This window comes from Barbatula barbatula (genome assembly GCF_947034865.1).
Source record: "Barbatula barbatula genome assembly, chromosome: 5".
NCBI lineage: Eukaryota > Metazoa > Chordata > Actinopteri > Cypriniformes > Nemacheilidae > Barbatula > Barbatula barbatula.
Genome location: NC_136769.1, coordinates 12551597 through 12570006, shown reverse-complemented (window position 1 = coordinate 12570006; position 18410 = coordinate 12551597).

The window sequence follows — 18410 nt, the reverse complement described above, 5'->3', positions numbered from 1 at the left end:
CCTTCTCTCTTTTTTCCATTTCATTCATGCCATGCAGTTCATCTACAGTGGAACAGAAATGCTGAGATGCAGAGCTGAACTAAGAGAGAGAGAGAGAGAGAGAGAGAGAGAGAGAGAGAAAAGAGAGGCTGACATTCTTTTCTTTATAGTGGACAAAGTCTCATTTCTGTTAGCCCTGAGAAGGACACTAAGATTTTAAGTTAGATGGATGGAAACAGTTTTTACAGTAGGAATACTGATGATGCTGTTAAAGCACGTGCAAGATCTCCAAAAAGCCAAGGAGAGGAAAGAGTCTGGGTGATAAACTGTTCAGTTTAAGCATCGGATGAACTGTGGTCTGTCGACTTCAATGTGTGGTTGAATTGCATAGCGTTGAAAGAGCATTATGGGTATTTTTCCACACATTACTTGAACCTAAGACTGGATTGATCAGGGTTTGAGGGGACACGGTTGCAGGTGCATTTAACTTGGTGGGACAGGTTAAGGAAGGATTCACCCTCCACAAAAATAGTTCCTGTCCCTTTAAAATTGCATCCATTTTCCACCTTGTTCTTTAGGTAGTTAGAGGAAGGGTTTGAAGGCTCGTGCCTGAACATACTACTGTTTGTATGCAGAGTTTCGCCCTTTTTGATCCCTGGAAGAATCTGAGTTTCACATCCTCCCAGGACACAGAATCATCATCAGGTTATTGCACCTACATTAGGCTGAAATAGTCAGGGGTTAGTAATGGAGAGATGAATGATACAATGTTTTCTTCAAGTGGGTTTAGCGCAGCACTTCAGTTGTCTCTCATTCTCTCTTTCGCCTTCTCCGAGTCATCTTCAATCTTGTGGCGACTCCTGGGGTTTGATTCTGGCTTTGCAGTTGGGGAGCTCTTCTGAAGTGAAAAAGGGCAGTTCAAAAGCTCAGCACTGTAAGAGGAAAAGAAAGAAAGGAGAGAAAGACAGAACGAAAGATAGATGGACAGACAGAAGGGAGAAATAGGAAAATGTGGGACAGAGAAATCAGTTTTGCATTGCAGGATTGCATAGCCTCAATACTAACGCATTTAAAGCTACACATTGCTAGAGGCTATCGCAGATGATAGTCATTTTAGACTGTGCAACTGCGAGAGCCAAAGCCTTAAGAAAGCCGAACACACAATTAGTTTTTGAAGTGATGTCCTTTAAACATGATTTTCTTCTTAATACCAATGTGAAACAAAACGAGACAGAAACAAAACCCGCTATACTCATAGCAAAGCCCACCTTGACATGCGCTCAAAATCAAAACATGTAAATGCAAAACCAAGAACTCTTGAAACCACGTTAAAAAAAACACACACACACACAAAAGCTGAAAAAAAGTTCAAGTCACTGAGGGCCACAAAATCTGCTAGACATGAAGTTTTACGATTGAAATCAATTGAGTCGATTTTGTCAGCCCTGCAGGACTGACCAGAACAAAGCAAAAGCTCAGTGTACATCAGTGAATCCCCTTCATACTACAAATACAAAGGGTGCGTCCCAAAAAACACAACTCACTATTCCCCATGAAGCGCCCTTATTTTGACATCACCAAACAGAGAGCGTATTGCATATGGCATAGGGAATAGAGAGCAAGTGCACCAGAGCCAAACATGAGTAGAGCAAGAAAAAAACAAACGGTCACACAAAAACCACTGAAGCACACAGTCAAGCACATCACATGGGAACAGCGGTGACACACAGAATACACACCATACACACATTCTTACACTGAGAAGCGTTCAGCGCAACTCCTCCTCTTTTATTTTCTTTCTTCCCCAAACTGTCCTCCATTTCACGGTGCCTGTCTTCATTTGTCGAAAATCCTCTTAACACTCAAACACACAATCTGTCCCTCATGTTTTCATCTCCCCATTCGGTTGAGTCCTGATTCCACATACAGTTTTTGTGATCCACTTACGGTGAACCGTGTTTGAAAAGTTTTAACAAATGGCGGACAAATTTTCCTTACGTCATCTGGGCTTTTTGGTTGTTATTTGGAAGCAGTAGAGTTTGTTGATGACGACAAATTAAAGTGACAAGAAATGACAGTGGTGAGAAAAACTAAACGGGTGGACACACAAAGCACAAGGACACTGTGATGCACGTGTAGACGGGATGTTTAAAGATCATCACTTTCTGTCTCTCTCTTTGTTTCGATTGACATCATTTTGGAAGCACTGGTTCAGACGAACAAAAAGAGATATACCTGAGTAGTGACAGGGGAGCAGAAGTCTGACAGAGAGGATTCTGGGTAATGTAGTTTAACCGACCTGCTCTCCCTATTCGAAATGCCACAATTAAACAATAGCTTCTGTGCTGTTAACATGCAAAGAGAATTATTTACATCGTCCTCCACGGTCACATGCAACCTTGTTTTTGCCTACCAGGGCATTCGCTAACTAAGTTAACTAGGGGCAGCCCTATCTCTTCTACATCATAAAGGGATATACTGTATAATGGAGCTGGCCCCTCCCAGACTCACATCTACAAAGAGACTACACACAGAAAAACAACAAGATGCACTAGGATGCAGCACTTAGTTGTCTCGAAGGATGTGTGGAAACATGCATTGCTGTAGTGAGTATTATCATTATCCTTCACACTCCCCCGAGTAGAAAAAAAGCTATAGACTGTTTTCACTTGCCACACTCAAAAGCAAAGAAAGTCCTTCGGTTCTGACTGGTCAAGTCAGAATACATTACAACGAACGCCTTAATATTATCTTTTAAATCATATATTTATATAACAGGTAAACATTAAGGGCTAAAATCTGTATTCTTAGCCACTAAAGTGACCAAAGAGTGCTTGTGACCTAAACGCTGAATGCTACGTCAGTTAATTCCCCGTAAATCCTGCAAGGGAGGGGGGTCAGAGCTGAAAGGGCTAAAATGCTCCTTAATAATGCATAAGTATAAGTTTGATGATCTCATGAGTTTGGGGAACGTGAGAAGGCAATACAGTACTGAAATGAGCTGTGATGCGACTGAATGGAATGTACAGGAGCTGATACTGGATTTGGGGGACAGGGTCAGGTGTTCGGTCGGGAATGTATTTGAAAAAGGAAGAAGTGGATTTTCTGTTCTAGGATTAGTTCACAGTTACTGCTTCTTTTTGCATATATCTGATAAGCACTGGGCTTTCAGAATAGTTCTCTGTGAAAAGATGAAAAAGAATAAATCATAAAATGACAATCTGCAATGCTTTTGATGCCTAAGAAAACAAAACTAAAGAAAACAGGTACATATTTGTTAAAGTTCAGACCCTCATTCAATACAAATAACATAAAACAGTTGTAATGGTCTCTGCCACCCCATAGCATCACAGCATGCAAAACTAAGCCCCGCCCACCCACACAGAGCAATCAAGTCAATGATAAAGATTGGTAACAAAAACAGCAATGAAAAACTTTACATTTGTATCATGCAAATCATTAATATGCATGTGCTTATGAATATACACATCCATATGTACACACTTATATGAACATACACATGTACATAAACGTCTTTAAAAAATACATATTCCTATCAAAACACACTTCGTTGTTCTCATATAGACTTCCCTTAATTCCCTTATTTCTCACAATAAAAACCCATGCATGTGGAAATTACAAAGTCAACTTTAAAAACTGTACATATCATTTAGACCTACAGATCCTCGTGAATAAAAAAAGAGACAAAGAGATATGGAGCAGAGGAGGAGAGGGATATGACTAAAGATGACAAATAAAGAGTGTTGGCTGGGCCTAAATCCCACTCGGATTTTGGCGACTAACTCATATTCCTTCCTCTCCATCTCTGCAGGTCATTTTATATACCCCTTAAACATTTGTCAAAACATTTGCTTACTTTTAGAAGAGTAGCTTTGGGCCTGCTTTTAAAACAGTAAAAAACTAAAGAGTTCCTAATCTAAATACTCATTTTTAAGAACAAATCTGATCTCAGAATAATAAACACTGCATCTAAAATATTTCATTTCGTATTGCTTGTTAAACTGGTCTGAGAACAAGAGCTCCTTTGATCTATGAACAGTTATCGGTCTACCTGAACACTACACATTGCACGCATGAAGTGCTGTTGCATACATTCAGCACGCGGTCCTTGGTGACTGCACTGAGCCCTTAAATGCACATAAAGCAGTGCACATGCAGACAAGTCATAATGTAACACACCTAGTTTGTTGCCTCCATGCAAATACTCCATGTTTTTAACAATCACTTTCTTTACTAGCAGTTAACTTCTTTAACAAAGAGGGAAGACAGTAGGAGAAAGAGAGGAGGAAAAGAGCAGTGTACTAGCTGTGTAATACACTGAAAAAGTTAAATGATTCTTGAGGCACCATTTGAGGTTCCTCAAACCCTGCTGAACCCTCCGAAGAACATCTAGCGCCTTTAAATGGGTAAATCAATATGCTACGTCTCTAGGAAATACAATATATAAACTTTTTTAAACTTGCTGGTGGTGTTGAAGAAACCTTGATTTTTTTGGAGTTTTGCAGAAATTAAGAAGATTTGGGGAAAAATTATGTGGTACCTCAAGGCTCTTCTTCAGGCTCCGCCTTTGTGGCATCTGTGGAACCTCAAATGGAGCCATAAGAATCTTTAACTTTGTACTGTGAAGTACAATGGAAAACGTAGAATGCAAAAAGTAATTTCATTCCTTCATTCAGAGGATGAAAGTTAATTAATAAGTTATAGTATTAACATATTTTAGTTGCAAGAAAATCAAATGAAAAACATAACAAAAAACTTGTACTTGTATTTCTTATAAAATGTTCAACTAATATACAAAACTAAATACAGTTTGGTCTTTACACACAAGGTTTTCTGTTGTTTCACATAAAGAGAAATAAAACAAGCTTTGTGAGCCGCCGTTGCTGAGAGATTTTCCCCAGCGGTGGGGATGAAATCTGTGCACCCCCACACATGTACAGTGAAACATATGCCTCATAAATCTGCATTTCAAAGAGTTCATTTTGCCATCTTTTGTTTTTCTTCTCTTACTGACCGCTGTCAATCCAGCATCCATTCAATGTTCCCTCCTTTACATTGGAACGAAGGTCAGCATCCAAAAGAGCAGACAAAAAACAAAGAATAGAGAAAGAAAAGGGGACCAGAGAAAAAAAATAAACTGAACTGATTTTCTACTGCATTCAGATTATAGGAATAACAGTAATCGTAAAATGGTTCTGATGGGGAGGATAATGCCAGTAATGATGATGATGAAAAAGTCCAGCTTATTCATGCCCTTATAGGGGAACTTTGAGGCCACTGTCTGGTTCACCACAGGCCCAGTATATGCGGATATTCAGTGAAGAGTGCAGCTTAGCTTGATATGTCTTCATATTTATGAGGAAATACCATATAGGAAAAGGAGATTTTTTAAAGACAGTTCCTTCATGCGCTAGTATATAAATTGGAAAGGGTCCTGAAGAAGTGCAGAGGGATATGGGCCTCTAATAAGATGGCTCTTCTGTTCTTTTCGTTTTGTGGTTCTTGTGACAAAAATGCAGAAATGTATGTCGAAATACAAAAACGAAAAAGTTTACATCTTCATGCAACAGCACGATATCCAAATCACCCGAAATGTCAACTCTCGGAGCCCACGGAACTCCAACCCCAATCATAACGGAGATGCTCAAACGCTTAGTACAAAAATAGCCTTTTGTAATGATCAGTTCTCATCTCACTGATAGTTTACAACAGTTACAAATAGTAAAGCTTCATCTCCGGCTCATCAGAGGTTACTTAAGTTGTTGATAATGATAATAATTCCTGTGCGAAGCACATTTGAAGAGATTTAGTGTCAGCTAATGTTGCTGTTGGAAATGTTTTGAAGGGATTTGACTAAATGATGTCCTTGTGTGTGATACTGATAATGGCCTGAATGATTAAAAAAACTCAGTAGCAAACCAGCATTGACTCTATGCTAAAGGGCTTTGCTGTATATTACACTCAGTCCAGCGTTGAGTAAATGTTTATTTTCATATTCGTGTGGGGATTGAGTTTGGTTCGGTTATGTCTACTTGCCTAAGTTCAGTCTTTTCTTGCATGCACTTAAACTACTTGCATGTTGTCTGTGACCTCCAAGCTTTGATATGAAGTGACTTGTTCAAGGCCTATATGGTTTGTCAAAGAAGCTATTTAGTGAATAAGCCTGTGGGATCACAGTCTAATAGTTTTTATACAACCAGCAATCAGGCAGAAAACATGGGAAAGCCGACTACTGTCATTCAACTACAAGGGTAGGATTCCTACAGGGTGCCCACTGCTGCTTACGAGCCATAGAGGGATTTCATTATAATATTATTCAGTGCTTCTTTTTTCTTTTATAGTAAGGCATAACCTGCTGGAGTCACAGCATATAATTGTTTTAGTTGCCTGTCTGAAATATTGCCTGAAGTATTTGCTATGAAATTACAGAAAATGCTTAAAAGCTTTAAATCCCTACACAAACTTGCTCACACTCTTTGTGGCGTGATATTAAAAAGAGTTCTGCCCCCCCACCCTGTCCAGTCAATGGAGGAGCTGAGGTGCTGAGTACTTAGCGTCATTATCGTGATTAATAATACTATTGCAGTATGAAGTTACGTTGAGCGTCATTGTTTTGTGTTCTATTTAGTTGTAACGCTGTGCTACAGAATTGAGGGGATGGGGGATCTGCAGCGCCGTAAAGGGCCAGGGGATTCATAGGGTTCATATGGTGGGTTGTTGATGGGGGTGATGGGAGTCAGGCGCAAAGGGGCCCCCGTCATCCCAGAGATGTTATTGAGGCTGCGGGACTTCTCGTAGCCTGCAGCTACAGAGAGAGAGACCCCAATTTTAATATACAAAGACAGTTTTTCAATGAGAATTAATGTAAAAAACATTACAGAAATGAGTGAAAAACGGTAAATAGAGTTAGATGATAAATAGATTTTGTTAGTAGGATGTATTATTATGGTTGATGAATGGTTTTTCATGGTTAATGTAAATTGTATATATTGTGAGTGAAAGGACGTTAAAAGCCATGACAGGTGTTATTAGCGAAATCAGGGGGGGAAACAAAAATGAGTAAATGAATCGGATATAAGCAGACAGACAGAAAGACAGACAGAAAGACAGACAGAGACAAACAGAGACAGAGACAAAGGACAAAACAGGAAAATGAGAGTTATGAAATGTCATCAAGTTTTCATGTCATTTTATGGCACAGCAGTATTAAAAAAAACTCCCTTATAGTCACAGCCACATACAGTTTTCAGGGAGAGATAGAGCAGATGTATAAAAGAGCAGGTGGATGAAGCACCTGATGGCTGACTCACACCAACAGTGAGGTAAAGAGTTTAGCTTCCAGGTGTTTGACCCAGTCTCAGACGGTCTGATACTAGCACAGGAGTCCAACAGAAGGTAGCAGAGGAGTTCCTTCTAGTCAAAGCACTGAGGTTCACACGGCCTCAGTCAGCACAGTGGGCCAGGTGAAGCTCACACTCAATAACGGAAGCAAATATTTTATTATCCGCATGACTGATTTAAATATGTGTGTGTTTCTGTAGAGTATTACAGGAATTTAAAATAGCTTCACGTGACCCTACCGTGCTTAAAGGTTCACCTTCCACATCCATTTCTGCCTTTGTCAAACATCTGATTCTTTATATGGCCAAACTTTCTCAAGGGGAAACAGTCCAGGGCTGTTTAAATTTGGTTACAAGTGTCAATTTAGGGGGAAATTTACCCAGCGTGCTTCTTGCTGAATTCACACATGCTGTCTGTAATCTGTTGCTCTTATTATGCAAATCAGGTGTGGATGGACTTAGAAAACAAAAATATTACAAAACATCCCGGTCTAGAGGTCTCATCAGCAAGGTCTTATATAAATGCTTTCTAGACTGGGGGAGAACTGGACTTGTCTTAGATTTTGAACAGGCTGAAGTGAATGGATATGGAAGGAAGAGCTCTGGCAGAATACACAGTAGACAACCCCCTCCTAAAACGGGAGAACGTCCCACACAAACACAAACACAGTGAGAGAGAATTCTTAACAAAATAACAGAAGCTCACGAGGAAGGAAAACACGGGGTGTTAAGAAGGTCCTACTGTCGTATAGTCGGCAATCCTATCTCCAGTCCCTGCCATAGTGTAGGTCAGTTGGGAAGAGTGCGTGCGTTCATGTTTCTGAGGTTGTGTGTGTGCTTCAGAGAGCTCCAGGGACACTTGCCATTCAATGTCTACAGCAAAGCATTGCTTGTACAGTAGGAGCTGTAGAAAGAGGCAATGCAAAGTGAACAGATCTGATCTGGGTCACCTTGTACATCACACCAGACCACTGGTGCAGCTGTGACTGTATGTCACTGGATATCTGAGGGAATATACATGTTTAGAGGAGTTATAAATCAACAGAGGGCTCATTTACAACAAATAATGTGTGCTTATGTGTGTGCTGGGCATTCATCTAAAATGCAATCTATCTGTCTATACACCTCTGCCAACTGATATCACTCCGATCAATATACTGTATGTGTGTATTAATAAAGTAATAACTCTTAGGACTTTTTCACACTGCACAGCAAATAAAAAAAAAACATTTTCTAAATAAAATCAAGTGAAAATTTCTTGCAATAAAAGCTATCAATTATATTGGGGTATTGAGAATTACACTGTACATTTATTATCACTGTTAAATATAATTTATATTATCGAGGGACATTTACATCCTAATGGTAATGATTTCACAGAACACAAATTTAAAATGTCGCTATGAACTGACTTGAGTCAGAATTACTGAACCCTCTTAGAACCGGGCCTGTGTGTTCTGCTGTTTATAAAACTTGCCAAACAATGAGTAAGTTGTTTTCTTTATTTGATTACTTTATACAATGCTTCTTTGTCTTGATAAAAATATGTATCAAGCATTTTCTGAAAAAGAAATTCTACATGTTTTCTGCTGAGTGTGCTGCATTAATTGCAATGACACATTTTGTAAGTTGCCTTGGATGAAAGCTTTCATGCTTCAAAAAAGTCACTTAAATACGGTAAACTTTTAAAATGGAAGCCCAAATCATACTGTGTGCAGTGCAAAAAAGGCCATGGAATGCATGTGCATTATGAATCCACCTCAATAATTGCAGAATACCAACAATTCCAACATTGTTTTAGTGAAAGGATTAGGGCTCAATAAATATTACAAGAGGAGGGGAGAATGATGGGGAGAAGAAACGTGTGCATCAATTGCCACAAATCTTAAATCAAAAGGATTAGTGATAAAAAAAGTCTAACACCGGATTGCGTGAAAAAATCCATAGGACGATTTAGAACCCATTATAAATATAAACTGGATGCAGTGCGGGACGACCATCCCTTTTGGACCATGTGTCGTGTCACGCCTATCGCGTCCAGTGTAGACATGGTGTAACTAACCTAAAACCCTGACTATTGGCATTTACTGATTGACTAGTCAAACATATGCGCACACATACACACACACACACACACTTACAAGCCTCACACATGCAACACTTTGGTGCCTTTGGTGAGAGGTTATGTATGAAGCATTACACCAGTGTTTTGAACTGATGTAATTCAAATCCTTGGCTAGACAGACTCTGTGCTTCTGCAATTCTTAAGCATCTGTTTTGGAGACATGTGGCCTAATAATTCCTGTACGTTTAAGTACATTCGGACGTAGGCCTTATTAACATTGTCATATGGTAACAATCAGGCTCTCAGCAGGAAATGAATCACAGAGCAATGAGTCTGAACGTTAAAGCTCCATACAGTAGCATAGCATTTTTTATGGTGGCTTCATCATGCTAACAAGCCCATAAAGAAAATACTGCTCGATCTGTATAGGCTCTCTCCCTCTCTGCTGTCTGTACATACCTCATGTCAAACTTTAGTTACGCTACGAGGACTGTACGAGAGGCCTGGGGATGAAATGGAAGGTGGGCGTTAGTATGTCGCACAAATATTAACCAAGGAATGTTGTTGTTTTTGGGCAACAATAAAACAAGCTTTAATATACTGTGTTGAACACATTAGCCACATTTCAGTCTGTAGTCATTGACTTGCTAAAGTGTTTGCATTCACACACAGTATATTTAATTTATATGGCGCTTTCCAGGTTAATATTTGTAATATCCACCAATGGATATTTTTACTCCTTTAAACACACAATAAAATAGTGGGAGTCACATACATACAAGTTATATTGCATCTGCATGTATGATTTTGACACAATGTAACACCAAAACACATCACAACACGACCACCACAATACACATACATTACACAAGAAAAGAAAGACACCCAACATTAAAACAGACCACAAAATACAGAAACAGTGAGCTGGAATATGTGATGAAGCATTGGAGTTGTGTATGTTAAATGCAGTTAAAATACAGGAAATATTAGGCATATAGATACCACTCCTGTATATGCAGTACAAGAACATAGAAGTAACATTCAACATGATCAAAAGATGAACAATACAATCTAATGTGCACACAGAAAAGTACCCAGAGATGGCATTTTACATGTTAAAATTGATTTAGACATTTTATCTAGGACAGCACACAACAAAAGCTATAAAAGAATATTCAAAATACATTTCGGATCATGTATGATATTGTCATACATGCAGTACTCCATCAATGACAATGAAGAACAAATGACATCCATTCACAACCAAAAAAAATGCCGTTGTCTCGCGTTCCCTAATCTTATGTAAAGATTTTCAATAATTTATCTTAATTTAATGAAACTTATGAGGATCCTTATGAGGATTTTATACTTTACTATGTATACGTATTTTTGATTCTCAAATGAAAATCCTCACGCCTTTTATTAACGGGTTCGATCCCCATTGTACTGATCACGCTGGCCATATTTCATCAGGTTCAGCTAAGAGCTTCAATGACACATATTGGGTCTGCAGATCTCTGCCTTTTAAGTACATTACTTCATAAATTATTTGCTATAACACATTTAATGAATTGTTTTTAATTCAGTTTATAAAGAATACTAAGACAATTGTTCGATTTAGCAGTCTGGCAACAGTGCTCAAAACTACTCAGAGCATTGATTCTATACAGACATTAATTACAGTATATATACTGTACATTACTTAGAGAGATTTAAGAAATCGCATAGATTTTCTAACATAGGAGAGTTGTTAAAATGAATTAATTTGTGTGGGATGTTGTGTAAAAGGGCCAGTGTTTGCATAATTTCATCACTCTCCTTTCCCTGAGGGCCAGTGACCCCTCTGTAAGCATAAGCCATATTTCTCTCCTCAATTTTTACTGCACTGCAGTCAAACTCTCCCACCGATGCAACCTGGAATTCTGACAGTTGGCTGTAACGTCTGCTGAACAACTAGAAAATAGCATCGTGATTGCAATTTGGATTGCAACTGGGCCTTTTTTTCATCATTTTATCTATGGCTGGCATTTTTTATTAACTTATAATCAAATTCAATTTGTAGGTAACATTTGCCAATCAGGTAACATTAAGAATATATTAATTAAAGTTTATTTGCAGTTAAGATTGTAACATTTAAAGGAACAGGTCGTCCAAAAATTTACATTCTGTCGTTTACTCACCCATTCTGTTAAACACAAAGTGAGATATTTTGAAGAATGTGGGAAAGCAAACAGTTCTGCGGCACCTTTGACTGCCATTTAAATTTTTTCTACTATGGCAGTCGATGATGTCCCAGAACTGAAAATTATAAACGTTTTTCCAAATATCTTCCTTTGTGTTCAGCGGAACAAAAATATTTTGCACAGGTTGAAAACGACTTGAGGGTGAGTAATTGATGACTTTTATTTTTGAGTGAACTATCCCTTTAAGTATATGTTGAAATTTATAGCAAGCAGGGTATTGCAAAAATGTTGATTATAAAGTACATAAAGCAGTTTTGATGTATGTGGTGATACATTATGTGAATATATTGATAATGAAATGGTCTCGCTGTTAAAGACCCCTGGAGAGTAAACCCTCATGATCTCTTGTTACAGCAAAGATTCAGAAGTGAGGTTAAATGGGAGGAGAGAGGAAAATCAATCAGTCTGCAGAGGGGGGGGGGGGGGGGGGGGGAGGGTGTGACTGCAGCCCTGCAGCCCTGCAGTGCAGCATTGCTTCTATGCTTTAAGACAATGGTTAGAGAGGAAGATGACCACAATGCCCTTAGTCAATGTGCTCTGGCCAGTATCCAGACTGCAGTTATGCACACATATAGCCAGAGTCAGTCAATGGCTCGCCCCAAGGGTATCGGGCGAATTTCAAATAAAACACAAGCAACAAAACGCTCCACAAAGAATACAATGGAAAAAATGATTTTAAAAAGGGTAAATAACAACACACAAGGGTTTCTTGCGAGCGACTGGATGTTCAAATGTCAAGGTTATAACGTTTTACAAAAAGTAAAAAGCCAATAGTCTGTGCATGGAATTTCAACAATTCACAATTTTTAACCCCTTTGTCGTTTATTTGATCATGCTTCGCTAAGTCCCAGAATGCTCTTTTCCACTGTTTCCTTGGCAACAGTGAGCAGGAAGGAGTGAGAGAGTAGAAGGTAGAGACACAAGAGTGGGGGTGAAGAGAGAAAAACAGTATAATACATAATGCTGTGGTGGAGAGTGAGAAGAAGTGATGCAAACTTAAACGTGTTTCATTACCAATAAAAACACTGGAAAATCAAGAGCAAAAAAAAGAAATTCTTTCCTACAACATTCACGCCTAGATTGCCCCATACATACATACAGGTCAATACTATGTAATTTAGAAAATAAATGTGAGAAAACGTCCATACAAACCAAATTCCAAATTCAAAGTGGCTTTAATATAAAGTATAATTAAAAAGTCAACAAACCCAAATGTAAAAAAATATTGTATGAGTACAAGAGAGAGGGAGAGAGAGAGAGAAAGAGAGAGGGGGAGAGAGAGGGGAGAGAGAGAGAGGGAAGGAAGGAGGGCAATAATGGAAAGTATAAGAAATTCCCATCAAGAACTAAAGGCCTCGTGAGGAAACAGTTTGTGGCCATTTTAACCTGATTCACCACTTGGCCTTAATGTAGAAAACGTTGAAGTGTCCATTTGTAACAATGCCTCACATTGTGTCCTGTTACCATGGCAACTGCCCAAGAATGTCATTTCAGCTCTAGATTAACTTACCTGTAACTGAATGGTCACAGTATGTGGGCTTGCTGGGCGTTTGGCATCTGTGTTTGTTCCTGTCTGTCTTTGTCTTTTTAGCTATCTGCCTGCTGCTTAGTGTCTGTACAGTCTAATGTCAGACAGGTTTCTCTGTTTAGCTGATGTGATGTGTTTGTGAGACAGAATTGTTTTCATGACAGGTTAAGACTACAGGACTGTAGCACACATCCTAACAGCGACAGAGATCAATGTTTCAGCACAGCCCTACTGAGCAGTTTTACTACCGTGCAGGTCAGATTTGCCCTATAAGGTCTGACCCGAGGTCAATATTGAGCCCCATATCGTGGTTAGAATATTTGATTGTACTGTTCCTGGTCTGTGGAGTGCAACGGAATGATACAAATCCCTTTCATTTTCTTCATGGAGAAATGTATAACACAATGGAAAAAAACTTGCTAGGAGCTCTATGATTATTAAGTCACGTAATATGCATCTGTAGAAGCAAAACTTAACACACTAAATTCTAAATGAAAACTACAATACCCATAATCCTGAAGAGAGCTCCTTCTGAATATAATCAATTCTGTCTCCTCACACTGTTAAACAATTTATTTATTATTTTGATGTCAGAAATGTTATATTTAAAAAATTGTAAAGACATTATTGGTAATATCTCATGTGACTCTTGAATTCCTTTAAAGACGTCTTTTTACTTCTGTCTTATTCTTTATGTATTTATTTATTGAGCCATTTGTTTTAAATCAAAGTTTGTGAATCATCTTGGAGCATCGAGTTTGGTTTAAAGCTTCGACGGAATTACCAAACAATAAGCTGAAATCCTTTTGGAGAAAATCAATGGGAAAATACTTCTTAAACCAATGCTACAGAAAAGTGAGCATTCACTGTTGCGCTCTACAGACTGAAAGGTTTTGGGGGCTCATCTCAGCTGGCTGTGATGAAACACTGGTCATTGGACCCCAGAGTGGAGGGCAGTTTCAGGAGAAAGAAGAAACCAGCTTTATTCAAATAAACAAACAAGATAAAGCACAGAAAGACACACCCTTTCAGTGACTGTTCACCAAAACCCCTAAACACCTCAGAAAGTCTCTTTAGGCTGTAAATAATAAACAGAAGGTGAAATTATCGTGAGCGCTATAACGGTTTTGCAAATGAAGACCTGAGGGGCACTCTACTGAGGTGAAAGGTCACTGTTAGGGGGGAAAGGAGGAGGAAGAAGTCACAGCAACACCAAAGGGAATACAGTGCACACACACAACAACACACAAACAAGGGAAGACAATATAACGGTGTAGCAACAAGAGCTGACATACAAACGCATGACACGACACAACCTGAGGAAGGAGATAACAACAACAACAGCGCGTCAGACAAGCTCACCTCAGAACACATCAGAAAATACAACATCCCCAAAAACACACTCACAAATCATCTTCTCTCACACACAGATATCAAATATGTTTAGCACATTTTCATTTATTTAAATGTGTTTTTGTACTATTAAAAACCCCATGAGAATCCTTCTTTTTGAAACCAGATGTTTAAGCGATACATATTTAGGCCTTGTCCACACGAACACGGCAGTGTTTTTGCATTTTTCTGTGGATGCATTTTTTTTAAACGAAGAAGGAAAAACTCAGTTTATAAAAAAAATCATGTACGTGTGGACTATAGGCCTAAAATGTTCAAATCAGTCTATTGGATTAAAAAAAACAAGCTTGTCAATATGTTTAATTGAAAGTTAAATTATGTCAGTGTTATAAACCATTACTGCATACTTAGTACATAAAGTACCTAGTCAGACGAGACGAGAGACAAAATTCCACAGAGCATGTGATTGAACACAAATCAAAATTTGGGTTTTATTTGCCGGAACAGGAAAATTGTCCATGAATGCGTTTATCTAATAAAAAGTTATTTCTTCAGCATGTGAGTGCATTAGAATTTATCTGGTTTCAAAGTCACAAAGATGACAACAACTCATTTTTATTCCATGGGGTTTTCAACCTTGAGTGTGTTGAACTATACTGGCCTAATGGTTAATGTTCTAAACATCAGTAGAGCATTAACACGTGTAGAACCCTTACTGTTTAGTGCTCAGTATAGTTTATAGAAAAATTGTGAAAGATGTCTAAACTGGTAGGAAAAAATTAAAATGTAAAAAAAAATCAAAAGGAATCAAAGGCTTGACTGAAAAAAGTTAAACGAAAAGTCAATAAGAACCACAGAAATTGATTAGAAAGTGAAAAATGGAACAAGAGAGTAAAATGTAGAGAAAGAGACAATGAGAAAGGCAGATTTATGACTTTACTGAGGATTATGAGGGAGTAAACACTATGATATATATAAAATTTAACATCACATAAGCACACGCGAGAATCAGACCCAGATGCTAGTCTGCTGTGAGTGATTATGTTGAGAGATTAGGCACACAATTCACAAACACATAAACATAACACATATAATGCATTATCCCCTAAAACACTGAAAAGCATTGTGTTCTTGTTAATGCTCAGTCTTTCAATCTGAACTCAAAAATGCCCCATCATGCATTTTTCATAAAGGCATCAATCTCTCTAAAAGCTTGAGGTGAGCTGAGTGTCTGTGTTGTGTACATTTTGGTTTCGTGTGTAAAAGAGAATTTTGTATTTGATTTTTGGTTCATAGATAAATTATACATTGTATCAGTATTCGGTTGAAATAATTATAAAAAGGTCTTTGTGTTTAAAGGATTGTATGCAATTACATTTGGACATGTGTGGAATGAACGAATCCCTGTGCTACCGCACGAATGGCTTTTTATGGTTACCTCTGTGTCACTATGGTTTGATCCAGGAAGTGGCAGAATTCGCATTGAGGTCCTGCTGTAGCAGTGGCCCTTCCGGCTTGAACCACTCTTCTCCTGGGGGGGAGACTGGGTTGTCGACTGCAGATTCTAATGTTTTTGTGGGGGGATTTAGGATTTGGTTGTGTAAGGGGTGTATTTGGGATCGGTGGAGGTTGGAGGTAAAAGGCGACAGTAGGAAAGTGTGGTACAGTGAGGAGGGCAGTACAATTAATGCATGCAGACGCAAAAGAATACAAGATGTGTGGACAGATGTAAGAGGAGGTACAAGTACGAGGTAAGGAAGATTGGGGAAAAGAAAGCATGTATGGGGAAGAGACAGCATGCACAGTCAAGTCAGGGTGGGAGACCACAAGGGAGGAAAAGAGATTGAAATAAATCAATGAATGAGAGCAAGAAAGAGCAAGGGCTAACAAGCTGAATAGATAGATAGATAGATAGATAGATAGATAGATAGATAGATAGATAGATAGATAGATAGATAGATAGATAGATAGATAGATAGATAGATAGATAGATAGATAGATAGATAGATAGATAGATAGATAGATAGATAGATAGATAGATAGATAGATAGATAGATAGATAGATAGATAGATAGATAGATAGATATGTGGAGTATACAGTATATGGTTTCATTTGAACGATGTAATCTATGTTCAGTTTATTAAATATTAAAAACTTATAACAATATAATTGAATTATTACTGTGCAGGTGACAGAGCTCTGCAAATGATGACCGCTATTAGGAATGACTGATGTGGTGAAGGATGAGAAGAAATGTGTAAGGAGCAGAATGTAGTGAACTCTGTTGTTAGTTATATGTGAATGAGCTTCTTTTTATGCACACGGTGGTGAGCAAATGTGTGATTTTCTATTGCTGTAGTGTTTTTTTGTGAATGTGCCCTACTGAATGTGTGTTTGCCTCTGATACCTGAGCACTTAAACTTGATTAACTTACCTTTCCTGTTATTTGTATTGCATACTAAAAGTGTGAGTGTTATCTGAGGTGTGTGGGTGCCGCATACCTTTCCTGACATTGCTGTCTGTGGTGCGGAACTCTCCAGTACTGAGGAGGAAGCAGGCCCGGTCGTGGGGGTAACGTTCGCGCCCCGTGTTTGCACCGAACCCACCGGTGGCCGGACTCCTGTCATCCGGCCCCATCACCTGGTCTATGGTGGGACAGTCCTCATTAGCCAGAGCTGCATTTGCAGCATCCCCATTCTGCTTTGAGTCTGACAATGCAGAAAGAAAGAGAAAAGGAAGGAAAGGAGTCAAGAAAGAAGGAAATTAGAGGCGATACGCAGCAGTAATGTGTATGTTATGATGTATGGTTACATAAAAGGAGCAAAAAAAAATGCTACAAAAAGGAAAGGGGAAGAAAGAGAGAGGGAAAGGAAACGGGACAAAAGAGCACCAGCGATACTTGATTAAAATGGAGGAGCAGGCACACAGCATCACACACACAACATCATACACAAAATGGATGTGAATGTGATCACAGAGGAAAAAGAGTGAGAGATGCACACACACTCAAACAAAGAAGCTGCAGGGGCACTTGTTCTTATAGTTTCCGACACAGCTGTCATATCTAATCTGACGTGAGTTACTGTTCAACAATTTACAGAAATAAGCCACGGGCAAAGACTGCTAAAGAAATTGAAGAGACAGAAAAAGAAGAGTAGGGCAGAGTAAGGAAAAGATGAAAGAAGAGAGACCCGTTATGCAATTGCACCTCATTTAAAAACATTACAAATCTGAGAAGGCAAAAATATATAGCCTAACTAGGAAATCTGGGTTGGTCATGTACTTACATATACTGGACATGTGACAAAGTGTGATACTGTAAATGATTTTGCACATACAAAGAGATCACCACACTAGACTGACAGTGACCTTTTAACGGTTTGTGTACTGCCCTTAACTTCCGGTACACATTTGCAAATAATAGTATGCATGTAGATTATTTCTGAAAACAAGCAAAATAACCTGTGAAGAACCGTTACTTGGCTAAACTTGCCCCTCAAATATTATTAATTTAGACTGCGATACTAAACTCAACCGCTAAAAGTCAATGTCCCATTCATTCTTTTAAATGCGACAAAACAAAAGGGACCCATTCAACTTATTGCTTATTTGAATAAAATTAACAAAATTTAACAAATTGTTTATTAATTACAATTATTATACAATATATAAATTAATATTAACATAAATTAAATTAAATATAAATGGTTATATTATTAGACCCTAGCCAGACTGATAAACAAACACACACCGGAAGTTAACTGCAGTGCAGGTGCATGAAACGGTCTAATATTATGGAAATAACATCACTAACTGAAAGAACGGACACTACTACATTAGAGTGTTACAATAGTTTAGCTCAAAATAGTAAATGTTTCTA